Below are 16,174 nucleotides of genomic sequence, written 5' to 3'. Positions count from 1 at the left end.
TTTTCCAATCATCAAAAGGGATCACCCCTCCATCACTTTAGATATTGTCAAAAATAGCATCTTGGCTTATGCTTGTATCCCCCAACATATTGCATCCCTAACTCTCACGAAACATGGACTAGGAAAATCTATTCTCATTAAGATCTTCTTGTCTCTTGATCTTACCTTCTTCAAAGGTTTTCTACCCAAGAGAATTTGATACCACCAAGGGTGTGACCTCTCCTATTGGTTTGGGAGATCCAATAGTACCCTCCCTTATGAAATCTTACTAAAGGCATCACTATCTTTCACTCTGAACTATACTGATATGGTTTGGAATGTCCATCTCACAATGAGTTGTGTCACTTTGTGTTGACTTTTCCTCAATCTATTCCAACCTAGCCTCATTTTTGTCTTCCTTCTCCTTAATCCTCCATTCCTTCTTCTAGGCTCTTTTACTCTTCTTAAATTCCTTCTCAAAGGGGTGGGCCTTGGTAAAATGTCCAACTTTCTTGGAGTGGAAGCAAGCAAAGGGAATACTCTCAAAGTCCACCTCTTGAATCCTCTTGCCTAGCCTAGATTGGACTCTACCACTTATGGCATATCCTTTCCTTTCTCTACCCTCACATAGATTCTAGCATATGTGAGCCTTCTTCTGGAGGCAATGATTGGGCCAATAGAGATAAATCTCCCAAAAGAGTCTACAATGCCTTTGAAAACATCCTCATATCAAAACTCCATTGAAAGTTCTAGTGATCGGACCCAAACAAGAGCTTTCTTGAAGAAAGAGTCACTAAGATCAAGATTAGTTGTCCACCTTTGTAGTGAGAGAGAGGTCATCTTGTCACCCATGGTCCCCCACAAAAATAATTATCTAGATCCTCCTAGTAGGAAAAAGAGAAAGAAATGAAACTAGGTTCCATAACAAATATATCAACATTACCCTTAAGGTCTCATTTCTTCTTTGAAAAGATACAAATGACATCTATATTGTGCCTAGGCTTCAAAAACTTTCTTACCTAGGTCAGCTCCATTAGAGTAATATTATGACCAATGAGTTCATTGGGGACAAAAATAACACTCATTCCTTTATCAACTTCAGAAATGACCTTGACATGAGGAAAGGATGAATTACTGGTATGTTAAACCCCTTAAAGGAAAGACTGCGGTTTAGAGAAAAATCTCTTATTTTGAGAATGTAAAGGGTCCCTTCTTTTCCCCACAGAATCATTCTTCCCTATGCCAGCACCCAAAATCTTAATAGGTACAGGGTTATCATCTTTTTCTATGTCAAACTATTCTAATCAATAGACCACATCCACTATTGTCTCCCCAAGTCCTACTGGCTCTAAATCAATTTCCTTCCCATCTTGAAATCTTCCTACATGCCCACCTACAACATTCCCACTCAAATTGGAATTCAAACTTCCATCCTCCATTTCAATACTTAGTTAGTCTCATACTACAAATAACATCTATATTTGGCCTGAGCCCCAAAGATTTTCTTACTAGGGTTAGCTCCATTAAAGCGATATTATGAAAAATGAGTACATAAAAACACTCATGCCTTTATAAACTTTAGAAATGACCTTGACTTGGGGAAAGGATGAAATACCAGTAGGTTTAACCCCAAAAAGAGAAGGCCATGGTTTAAAGAAAACTCATTCATCTCGAGAACACAATGGGTCCCTTCTCTATCACCATAGAATTGGTCTGCTCCACATCAACACTCAGAATCTTAATAAGTATAGAGTCATCATCTTTTCCCAGGTGAAACTATTGTAATCAATGGACACCATCCACTTTTATCTCCCCAAGTGCTTCTTGCTCTGAATCTATTGCCTTCCCATCTCAAAATCCTCTTGCATGCTTACCTGCAACATTCCTGCTCAAACTAAAATTCAAATTTATATCCTCCATTGCAATACTCAGTTACTCTCATTCAAATTTCCATCCACCATTGCAATACTCAATATTTTGTGGCCACATGTTATTTTATGTTTCTATCTTGTGATTGGGCATAAAATAATGATGCAAAGTTGTTTAATTTTGTATTTTATTATGTACTTTGTTTATGTTATTATTTATAGGGAAATTTGTATCTACAATCATGGGAAAGATCAAGAGAGGAATGATTAAAAAATGAGATGTAGGAAAGGTACAAACAAGGGAGTGTATGAGGAGATGACATGAAGGTACATCATCAAATGTCTCCAACGTAAGTGATGAAAATCTACCTATTGATATTAATGTCACAAATGCACCTAATTTGATAATAAAAAAATGTTCAAGATACCCCAATTGAAATGATTATGACAAATACACCTACATCACCTAACACCCCTAATGTGACATCTCAAGTTGAAATGATGAATACACATAATAAAAATAATAAAAATATAGAGCATGTACCTACATCAACATCTCCTAGAATGATTCATAGAAAATCAGAGTTTCTAATTTACATTGATGAAAATATTTTTAACCCAGTGCATGATAAATTGTTAGAAAGAAATTGTAGAAGAATTGTTAAAAAGGTTTGGTATAACAATTTTGAAAAATTAAATCAAAGTGGAAGATGAAAACTTGTTGAAACGCTTAAAAATATAAAATTTAGAGGATGAGAATTATGGGGTTAAGAAGATTTGAGAATAGTAGTGAAAGAAGAATTGTTACAATAATCTTTGATGCATACTATTCTTTCGGTTCAAAGCACATGGGTATGTGCAGGATCATGGTATCCCAAAAAGTGACAATGTGAAAAACATGTAGTTTTGAAAAGCCTAATATCATTTCATAATGCACTTTGACTTTTTTCCCACCCATCTTGGTACCAAACCAAAAATGTAATACCTTGCCTAGTAAGGGATCTGATTTGAGAATGAGTATATGATTTGGGAACGGGTATTTGATTTGGGAATGAGTATTCGATTTGAGAATGAGTACTCAATCTATGTTCCCAAATCATGGCACCAAATTCAAATGTAAATGAATTGGGGCTAGTTTTTAAGATAAATATTGAATTTTTATTTACCAAACTCAAAGGGGGGACCAATTTTTAAGTTATATCAAGTCCTAGTATAATATAGTTATAGCATAATTGGGGGGGACCAATTATTATATATATTTACTAAAATTTATTATATAGTATTAAATAATTATTATTATTTATTATATAATTATTTCATATATAATTATTACTTTTTTTTTATAAAAAAATATTTTTTATATAATTATTTTGTATATTATATATATTACTAACCTAAGTTAATAAACTATATGATGATGTATGTACCTAGGGTTCCCCCTAGGGACATACATGTGTTACAAGGAGTCCAAATGGGTCATGGGATACACTAATTATATATCATATATATTATTATTATATATTATATATATTAGTAACCTAAGTTAATAAACTATATGATGATGTGTGTTCCTACGAGTCTCACTGGGGACATACAAGTGTTCTAATGAGTCCAAATGGGTCATGGGATGCCCTATGACCCATTTTGACCCATTATATGACAACATATCTTTCTAAGGGTCAAAGGATGCCTAGTGACATACATCTTGTGTTTCAATGGGTAAAAAGGGGGCATGGAGTATCTTATGACCCCTTTCGACCTAACACATGATAACATATGTTCCTAGGGGTCTTAGGACCCTTATAGACATATATGTTGTGTTTCAATGGGTCAAAAGGGTCCATAGCATATCCTATGACCCTTTTGACCCATTACATGACAACATATGTTTCTAGGGGTCCTATGACCCCTAGGAACATATGTTTTCATGTAATGGGCCAAAAGGGATCATAGGGTATTTGATGACCCCTTTTGACCCATTAGAACACAACATGTATGGCCCTAGGGTACTAAGACCCCTAAGAACATGTGTCATCATGTCATGGGTTAAATTTCAACCCATTGTAGCACAACACACATGATGATAAGGTTCCTAGAACCCCTAGCAACATATGTTCTTGTGTAATGTGTCAAAAGCAGTCATAGAATACCATATGACCCCTTTCTACCCATTGGAATATAAGAGGTATGTCCCTAGGGGTCATAGGATACCCTATGACCCCTTTCTATCCATTGGAACACAACATATATGTCTCTACGGGCCCTAGGATCCCTAGGAACATAAGTTGTCATGCATTTGATTCAAATGGGTCATAGGTTATCCCATGACCCATTCCAACCCATTTCAACACAACATGATTGTCCCTAGAGGTCTTAGGACCCACAAGAACATATTTTGTCATGTAAAGGGTCGAAAGGGGTCATAGGATATCCTTTAACCCAATTCAACCCATTGGAACACAACATGTATATCCCTAGGGGTCCTACAAACCCTATGAATGTATTTTGTCATGTAATAGATCAAAATGTGTCATGGCATGCCCAATAACCCCTTTTTACCCATTACAACACATCATGTATGTCCCTAGGGGTTCTAGGCCCCCTGAGAACATACATCATGTGTTTGAATGGGCCAAAAGGGATCATAGGGTTCCCTATGACCCCTTTTAACCCATTAAATGATAACATAGGTTCATAGGGGTCCTAAAAGCCCAAAGAAAATATATCATGTGTTCAAATGAGTCGAAAGGGGTTATAGAGTACCCCATGACCCCTTTCAATACATTATATGACAATATATGTTCTTAGGGGTCCTAGGACCCCTAAAGACATAAATCATGTGTTTAAATGGGTTGACAGGGGTATTTTGACCCATTAAATAATAACATATGTTCCTAAGAGTCTTATGAACACTAGGAAAATATATCATGTATTCAAATGACTCGAAAGGGTTCATGGAGTAACCTATGACCCCTTTCAAAATATTTCATAACAACATATGTCTTTCAGAGTTCTAGGATACCTAGGGACATATTATAATAATTTACAATGGTTGAAGGGGGTCATAGTATAGCCTATGACCCCTTTTGACACATTTCATTATAACATATATCTGTAGGGGTCCTAGGACATCTACAGACATATTATAATCCTTTATATGGGTCAAAAGGGATAATAGGATAACCTATAACCCCTTTCAACACATTTCATTACAACATATGTATCTAGGGGTCCCAACACCCCTAGAAACATATTATAATCATTTATATGGGTAAAGGGATGTAGTAAAACCTATGAACCTTTTTGACACATTTCATTATTACATATGTCTCTAGGGGTCCTACAACCACTAGGAACATATTCTAATCATTTATATGAGTCAAAAGGGGTCATAGGATAACCTATGACCATTTTCAATATATTTCATGATATCATATGTTACTAGGGATCCTAGAACACCTAAGGACATATTATAATCATTTATATGGGTTGAAAGGGGTTAAGGTATAACCTATGACCCCATTTGACACATTTAATTACAACATATGTCTCTAAGGGTCCTATGACTCTTAGGGACATATTATAATCATTTATATGAGTTGAAAAGGGTCATAGTATAACCTATGACCCCTTTCGACAGATTTCATTACAACATATATCTCTAGGGGTACCAAGACCCCTAGGGACATATTATAAACATTTATATGGGTAAAAATAGGTCATAGGATAACTTATGACCCCTTTCGACACATTTCATTCCAACATATATGTCTCTAGCAATCCTAGGACCCATAGCGACATATTATAATCATTTATATGGGTTGAAAGGGCCCATAGCATGACTTATAACCCCTTTCGACACATTTCATTACAACATATGTCTCTAGGGATCCTAGGACCCATAGGGACATATTATAATCATTTATATGGGTTGAAAGGGGTTATAGGATTACCTATGACCCCTTTCAACATATTTCATTACAACATATGTCTCTAGGGGTCCCAAGACCCCTAGGGACATATTATAACTTTTTTTATGTGTCAAAAGGGGTCATAGGATAACCTATAACCTCTTTCAACACATTTCATTACAACATATGTCTCTAGAGATCTTGGGACCCCTAGGGACATTTATAATCATTTATATGGATCGAAAGAGCCCATAGGATGACCTATGACACCTTTTGACACATTTCATTGCAACATATGTCTCTGGGGAGACTAGGACCTCTAGGGGCATATTATCATCATTTATATGGGTTGAAAGGGGCCATAGGATAACCTATGACCCCTTTCAACACATTTCATTACAACATTTGTCTCTAGAGGTCCTACAACCCATAGGGACGTATTATAATCATTTAAATGTGTCAAAAGTGGTCATAGGATAAACTATGACCCCTTTTAACATATTTCATTAGAACATATGTCTCTAGGGGTCCTAGGACCCCTAGAGATGTATTATAATCATTTATATGGGTCGAACGGGGCCATAAGATGACCTATGACCGCTTTCGACACATTTTATTACAACATATGTCTCTAGGGGTCCTAAGACCCCTAGGGACGTATTATAATAATTTATATAGGTCAAAACGGGTCATAAGATAACCTATGACCCCTTTCATCACATTTCATTACAACATATGTCTCTTGGATCCTACGACCCATAGCGATATACTATAATCATTTCTATGGGTTGAAAGAGATAATAATATAAAATATGACCCCTTTCCACACACTTCATTACAACATATGTCTCTAAGGGTCCTAGGATCCCTAGGGACATAGGATAATTATTTATATGAGTTGAAAGGAGTCATAGGCTAAGCTATGACCCCTTTCGACACATTTCATTACAACATATGTCTCAAGGGGTCCTAAGACACCTAGGGACATATTATAATCATTTGTATCAATCAAAAGGGATCATAGATAACATATGACCCCTTTTGAAAAATTTTATGACAATATATGTCTCTAAGAGTCCCAAGATCCCTAGGGACATATTATAATAGTTTATATGGCTCTAAAGAGGTCATAGGATAACCTATGACCCCTTTCACCGCATTTCATTCTAATATATCTTTCTAGCAGTCCCAGGATCCCTAGGGACATATTATAATCATTTATCTAGGTCAAAAGTTCAACACATTTTTTGACAGCATATGTCTTTGAGGGTCCCAAGACCCCTAGGGACATATTATAATAGTTTATATGGGTTGAAAGAGGTAATAGGATAACCTATGACCCCTTTCATCACATTTCATTCAAACATATGTCTCTAGGGATCCCAAGACCCCTTGGAACAAATTATAATCATTTATATGGGTTGAATGGAGCCATAGGATAACCTATGAACTCTTTTGACACATTTCATTACAACATGTCTCCAGGGGTCCTAGAACCCCTAGGGTCAAATTATAATCATTCATATACATCAAAAGTGGTTATAGTATAAAATATGACCCCTTTCAACACATTTAATTACAACATATGTCTCTATGGGTCCTAGAACCCCTAGCGACATATTATAGTCATTTATGTGGGTCGAAAGGAGTCAAAGGATAAGCTATGACCCCTTTCAACACATTTCAAAACAACATATGTCTCAAGGGGTCCCAGGACCCTTAGGGACATATTGTAATTGTTTATATGGGTTAAAAGGGGTCATATGATAACCTATGACCCCTTTCAACACATTTCATTACAACATATGTCTCTAAGGGTCCTAGTACAACTAGGGACATATTATAATCATTTAAATGGGTCAAAAGGGGCCATAGGATGACCTATGTCACATTTTGACACATTTCATTACAACATATATCTCTAGGGGTCCTAGGACCCTTGGGGACATATTATAATCATTTATATGGGTCAAAAGGGGTCATAAGAAAATCTATCACCCCTTTTGACACATTTCATTACAACATATGTCTCTACGGGTATTATGACCCCTAAGGACATATTATAGTCATTTATATGGGTCGAAAGGGGTCATAGGATAACCTATGACCCCTTTCATCACATTTCATTATAACATATGTCAATAGGGATTCTAGGACCCCTAAGGACTCATTATAATCATGTTTGTTTTTCGAAAGAATTCATAGTCTAAACTATGACCGCTGTCGACACATTTCATTACAACATACATCTCTAGGGGTCCTACAACCGCTAGGGACATATTATAATAATTTATATGGGTCAAAAAGAGTCAGAGGATCATCTTATCACCCTTTTTGACATGTTTCATGACAACATATGTCCCTAGGGGTTGTAGGATGCCTAGGAACATATTATAATCATCTATATGGGTTGAAAGTGGTCACAGGATAACCTAAGACCCCTTTCAACACATTGCATTACAACATATGTTTCTAGGGCTCCCAAGAACCCTAGGGACATATTATAATCATTCATATGCATTGAAAAGGGGTCATAAGAAAACTTATGACCCCTTTTGACAGATTTCATTACAACATATGTCTGTAGGGGTCCCAAAACCCCTAGGGACATATGACAATAGTTTATATGGGTCAGTATGGGTCATAGGTTACGACACATTTCATGATAACATATGTCTTTAGAGATCCCAGATCCCTAGGGATGTAATATAATCATTTTATATGTCAAAGACTTCATGACAACATATGTCTCTAAGGGTCCTAGGACCCCTAGGGACATATTATAATTGTTTCTATGGGTTGGAAGGGCTCATAGGATAAGCTATGACCCCTATCAACATATTTCATTACAACATATGTCGCTAGGGGTCCTAAGACCCATAAGGACATATTATAATCATTTATATGGGTCGAAAAGTCACAAGTTAACTTTATGACACCTTTCATCATGTTTAATGACAACATATGTCCCTAGGAGTCCTAGCTCCTAGGGAAATATTATAATCATTTACATGGGTTGAAAGGGGTCATAGGATAACCTATAACCCCTTTCAACACATTTCAGTACAACATATGTCTCTAGGGATCTTAGGAGCCCTAGGTGTAATACCCAAACCATCACAAAACCGAATAATAACCATACAACCAAAACCATACATAATAAGAGATTAAAAGCTTGAACAATTTTTTTTTTTTAATAATAAAACTCCATTAAAAAATTATCCTTTAAACAACAGGTATAGTAAAGTACTCATAATCAGCAATGTAACATTTCTATATATTACATCAGAGTATATTATATATTTATACTCTCTTATTAGAAGTACAACATCTTTGAAATACATTCAAATTAATTACTGAATCTAAATGTTAAGTAGCCAATTCCTTCTAAGTCCATATTCAAACATATCTCAAACTTGAAATCCAAAACAACAAAACCAAAACACACCAAACAGGGCTTAGAACACAAATTAAATTGATAAGATCTCCGGTAAACCTACATGTTAGATTTTATAACAGAAATATATTCATTTAATCTAAATAACAGATGTACTGAAAATACCTTTCTCTTTTCACATTCAAAATATAAAGCAAGTATATAATTTCTTACACACAGATATGCAGAAATAAACTCGCATAGAATATGACAAGGTAATGATCCAGTAGTCCATGGGTGTCAACATAAGATTCTATGTTCAGCTGCTCGTAGAACCCAATACGTCAGATGAAACCATAATGTTCTTATCTTATTATATGATTCGCAACCCATGAAATTTTAAATATTACCACTTGATTAAATAACTGTCATAAACTTTCCCATAAGGATCTAGACTAGTGTCGAAGGGCATCTGGCAACATAATTCTATCACCACAAGTTACTCACTTTATGACAGCCACCCAATCTAAAGGATCACACTTGCATAATCTAACACACACATTATAATTAGTTATACTAATTGGAAGAAAACATAAATTAATTTTCCAATTCTAACTAATACACTTGTCCCATTTGCTTCAATATAACAATTGAATCGGCAAAACAAAAATACTATATGAAACCAACTTCCAATCTTTCAAAATAACCTTCTTTAAAAGTTCCAACTGAAACCATATTTGTAACCACAAGTACAGAGCTTAGCGATAAACACACCAAATACCTCACATAACAAAGTTTGATATTCAAAAATTCACATATCTAAATGATTCATTAAAATAACTAAAAGATAGGGTCAAAGAGAAGCCCCTTGCCTATGAAAGTGCAGAATGATGCTCAAGAAACGTTGCCGAAAGAGCCCTCTAACTCAAACTCACAGCCCACGATCCCAAACTTTCGATGTTGTTTTCTAGAGATACCACGCGATTCTCCAAATAGCAACAATAGAGAAATACAATCGTGAAATAATATAAGAATGAGGAACACGAAATTGTGAAAGTTTATAGAGATCGAGAGAGTCAAAATCTCTTTCATGACTAGCAGTTTCCAAAAATTTACGCCAAAAAACCAGTTCAACAAAAGTTTCATGTTGCCTTGACTAGAATCCAACAATGGCGGACTAATCAAATTACAACTATCTCCCAACAAAACCAGTTTAGACATGCGAAGTGATGCTCATTACTATGAGCTTATCCCAAAACGCCACTTCTTGAGCTTCCTTCAACACTTGCCAATAGGAGTATGAGCTCGCTGCTTGATAAACCTGTCAGCATTTAAAACCCACTAAATTGGCCACCAATACCTAGTCCAAGAAATGTCATGTTCAAAATATGCATTGATAACTTCGGCCATGTTCCAAGTTTAGGTTTAGACTTAGTTTAAACCATGCGATAGTTTAGTTTAGGCACTAACTTAGATAGTAAAAGCTTTGTATTAATATTCACATCAATACTAGCTAACATTAATATTAACATAAACATATATATATATATATATATATATATATATTACTATTAATACTAATACTAATACTAATTAATATTAATACTACTTAATATTGATATTGATATCAATATTAACATTAACATTAATACTAAATACTATTAATTCCATTGACATAATAAACGTTACTAATTGATAAGTATATATATATATATATATACACACACACAAATACAAGCACACTAATACACAAACAACTACATATACATATATGTATATAAATATAACTAATATATATATATATATATATACGTATATATAAAAAATTATTTTATACTAATACACTTATATTTATATATACATATATATTTATTTATACAATACTATATTTATATAAATATATATATATATATATACTTAAATATGGTAGCAACAGAAACAAGGTGCTGATAAAATTTAATGCTACCTTAATGTAAGTCTGAAAATACGAATCAGACAAAAGTAAAACTGAAACCATACTAACATTAATTCATTATTTAGAATTTCATTCCTGAATCAAAATCGATACAGATAGTAAAATTTTGCATAAAACACAATACTGAAAGTATTAAAACATTTGTTCTGAGAATCAAATTTTAGTAACGTCTGAATTCTCATAATGTTGCCAAAATTAACATAACTTCAACAAGTACCAAACTATCCAAAAAATAATATAAATTTTAGAATCCAAGGTGTCAGATGTAGAACTATCAGGTCCATGACACCCTCCCACACTAGTTTAGGCTTACTCCTGGAAGCCTGAAACAAATGAGGATGTGAAGCTTTCATTGCCCTGGTATCTTCCCAAGTTGCAGAGGTATCATCATTAAGATCCCATAATACCTTTACCTACTCCACCTTGCAACCTCTAAGATTTAGTTCTCTTCATTGGACAATCTGCACTGGTTCCAGCATCAATTGGCCATCCACTACCTATAATGCATTCCAATTCAGAACATGAGTGATATCAAGTATGTATTTCCCTAATACAGACACATGAAAGACATCATGGATTCGAGATAGACTGGGGGGCAAAGCAAGTTTGTAGGCAAATGGACTGACTCATTCCAGAATTTCAAATGGTCCCACAAAACGTAGTGACAATTTGGAGCCTTTACCATATCTAATAGGACTTTTTTTTAGGTCTAACCCACAGAAATACTTTGTCCCCAACCACAAACTGATGCTCAATCCTATGCAAATTTGCATACTTTTTTTGTCTATCTTGTGCTGTAACAAGGTGTTCCCTAATTCGTTTCACTTGTTGTTCCATATCTTGGAGCATTTCATGACCTAGGAAAATTCTATCTTCCAAATTATCCCAGCTCAAGGGTGTTCTACAAGGTCATCCATACAAAACTTCAAAAGGAGCCATACCTATAGAGCTGTGATAACCGTGTTCTGATGTTCTGCTTGATTATGATCCACAGTAGCAAAAATACAGTGGTTCCTTCCAGAATCACCAATAGTAGCTTCAGAACCTGATGCTCTTGGCTTACCCTGATTATTGCCTTTAAGAGGGCAATTCCATTGTAAATGACCCAACTGCCCATAATTCCAACATTCTACTCCTCTTTTGGTACTCTTATCCTGCAAGGGATTTGCTTGTGGTGGTGCAAAACTTTGTTTCACACTTTCAGCAGGCTTAATGGATTCCGGTAGTTCATGAACCTTAAACCCCTTGTCTGATTTGGTAAACTTATTGAACTTCCTCTTTTGGGATTTACTACCATAGCCACTAGGTGCTGCCTTAGAATCATCCATGAAGGATTTCTAACTTTTACTGCTGCTAAGAACAAATGGGTTAATAGCACTCTTGGTTGAAAAGCCAAATTTCATTTCAGCAAGCTTAGCCTGATCAGCAGCTTCCTTAACAGATTTAGGTTTGAAAGTTCTCACTTCCTCACCAATCCTAGGATTTAAACTTCGGATAAAGTGTTGCACTAAAGGTTTATCACCTTCATTCCAACCAGAATACTTCTTAAGCTGAAAGAATTTTCTTTCATACATTTCCACTCTTAAATTACCTTTAAAAATGTTAAAGAATTCCTCAGATCTAGTTTGCTGCCAATACTCAGACATGAATCTTTCCTGGAACCTCTCTAAGAAAAATTCCTAAGTGACTTTAGAAATATGAAGTCCAAGGTGTTCTAATTCCATCTCCCACCAAATAGATGCAAAAGACCTTAACTACATTGCAGTCTAGTGAACCTTCACATTAGTGTGATAATCATGCGGAATAAAACATCTTTCGATGTTTAGAAGCCAAGCTTCAGCTTCATTACCAGCTTCGGTTCCATTAAAATATGGACCTTTGAGCTTAGATATGTCTTTTAGCTGAGTCCTGATAACAAGGTATACTACTATAGCTTGATTGACATTGGGAATCTGAATACCCTAAGCATTTGCTTCCCCACTAGGAATATTATTCCTAGCTTCAATCCCATGTAAACGTCCAAGAATTTGCTGAAGAATCCCAGCTTGAAATCTCTCTTCCTCTTCAACATGAGGTATTTCATCATCAAGCCTATCTTGACGATCTTGATCCCTACCTAGGCCATGACCTCTACCTAGGCCTCGACCGCAGCCTCTACGTCCACCTCTGCCTCTGCATGCATTGGCATCAGCATTAGGGATACCTCATCCCCGTGCCCCTTGTGTAACAGGAGGCATACTAGAATTCCTATAAAAGAGATTTAATTAAAATCTTGTAGGAAGCATAATGAAACCCCTAATTAAATTTATCAAGTCCCGAGTGTTTAAACTTGGCTCTGATACCAAATGTAATACCCAAACCATCACAAAACTGAATAATAACCATACAACCAAAACCATACATAATAAGAGATTAAAAGCCCAAACAATTTTTTTTTTTTTATAATAAAACTCCATTACAAAATTATCCTTTAAACAACAGGTATAGTAAAGTACTCATAATCAGCAATGTAACATTTCTATATATTACATCAAAGTATATTATATATTTATACTCTCTTATTAGAAGTACAACATCTTTGAAATACATTCAAATTAATTACTAAATCTAAATGTTAAGTAGCCAATTCCTTCTAAGTCTGTATTCAAACATATCTCGAACTTGAAGTCCAAAATAGCAAAACCACAACACACCAAACAAGGCTTAGAACACAAATTAAATTGATAAGATCTCCAGTAAACCTGCATGTTAGATTTTATAACAGAAATATATTAATTTAATCTAAATAACAGATATACTAAAAATACCTTTCTCTTTTCACATTCAAAATATAAAGCAAGTACATAATTTCTTACATGCAGCTATGCAAAAATAAATTCACACAGAATATGACAAGGTAATGATCCAGTAGTCCATGGGTGTCAACATAAGATTCTACGTTCAACCGCCCCTAGAACCCAATATGTCAGATGAAACCATAATGTTCTTATCTTATTATATGATTCCCAACCCATGAAATTTTAAATATTACCACTTGATTAAATAACCGTCATAAACTTTCCCATAAGCATCTAGACTAGTGTCGGAGGGCATCCGGCAACATAATTCTATCACCACAAGTTACTCGCTTTATGATAGCCACCCAATCTAGAGGATCACACTTGCATAATATAACACACACATTATAATTAGTTATACTAATTGGAAGAAAACATAAATTAATTTTCCAATTCCAAATAATACACTTGTCTCATTTGCTTCAATATAACAATTGAATCAGCAAAACAAAAATACTATATGAAACCAACTTCCAATCTTTCAAAATAACCTTCTTTAAAAGTTCTAGTTGAAACCATATTTGTAACCACTAGTACAGAGCTTAGCAATAAACACACCAAATACCTCACATAACAAAGTTTGATATTCAAAAATTCACATATCTAAATGATTCATTATAATAACTAAAAGATAGGGTCAAAGAGAAGCCCCCTGCCTATGAAAGTGCAGAATGATGCTCAAGAAACGTTGCCGAAAGAGCCCTCTAACTCAAACTCACAGCCCACGATCCCAAACTTTCGATGCCGTTTTCCAGAGATACCATGCGATTCTCCAAATAGAAACAACAGAGATATACAATTGTGAAATGAAAAAAGAATGAGGAACACGAAATTGTGAAAGTTTATAGAGCTAGAGAGAGTCAAAATCTCTTTCATGACTAATAGTTTCCAAAAATTTGCGCCGAAAAACTAGTTCAACAAAAGTTTCATGTTGCCTCGACTAGAATCCAACAATGGCGGACTGATCAAATTACAACTATCTCCCAACAAAACCAGTTTAGACATGCAAAGTGATGCTCATTACTGTAAGCTTATCCCAGAACCCCACTTCCTGAGCTTCCTTCAACACTTGGCAATAGGAGTACAAGCTCGTTGCTCGATAAACCTGCCAGCATTTAAAACCCACTAAATCAGCCGCCAATACCCAGTCCAAGAAATGCCATGTTCAAAATATGCATTGATAACTTAGGCCATGTTCCAAGTTTAGGTTTGGACTTAGTTTAAACCATGCGATAGGTTAATTTAGGCACTAACTTAGATAGTAATAGCTTTGTATTAATATTCACATCAATACTAGCTAACATTAATATTAACATAAACATATATATATATATATTACTATTAATACTAATAAATATTAATATTAATACATCAACATATATATTAATATTAATAATAGTTAATATTAATATTAATATCAATATTAACATTAACATTAATACTAAATACTATTAATTCCATTGACATAATAAACGTTACTAATTGATAAGTGTGTGTATATATATATATATATATATATATACACACACACACACAAATACAAGCACATTAATATATAAACAACTACATATACATATACGTATATAAATATAACTAATATATATATATATATATATATAATAATTTTATACTAATACTACCTTAATGTATTAGTACTTAAATCTGGCAGCAACAGAAACAAGGTGCTGATAAAATTTAATGCTACCTTAATGTAAGTTTGAAAATACGAATTAGACAAAAGTAAAACTGAAACCATACTAACATTAATTCATTATTTAGAATTTCATTCCTAAATCGAAATTGATACAGATAATAAAATTCTGCATAAAACACAATACTGAAAGTATTAAAACATTTGTTCTGAGAATCAAATTTTAGTAACGTCTTAATTCTCATAATGTTGCAAAAATTAACATAACTTCAACAAGTACCGAACTATCCAATAAATAATACAAATTTTAGAATCCAAGGTGTCAGATGTAGAACTATCAAGGCCATGACACTAGGGACATATAATCATCTATATAGGTTGAAAAGGGTCATAGGATAACCTACGATTTCTTTCAACACATTTCAAGACAACATATCTATCTAAGAATCCTAGAACCCCTAGGGACATATTATAATCATTTTAATGGGTTAAAAGGGCTCATAGTATAACCTATGACTTCTGTCGACATATTTCATTACAACATATGTCTCTAGTGGTCCTAGGACCCCTAGGGACA

This window comes from Cupressus sempervirens, chromosome 11, assembly GCF_028749045.1.
Source record: "Cupressus sempervirens isolate cs-2001-9-10 chromosome 11, ASM2874904v1, whole genome shotgun sequence".
NCBI lineage: Eukaryota > Viridiplantae > Streptophyta > Pinopsida > Cupressales > Cupressaceae > Cupressus > Cupressus sempervirens.
Note: the sequence above shows the minus strand (reverse complement) of the source record.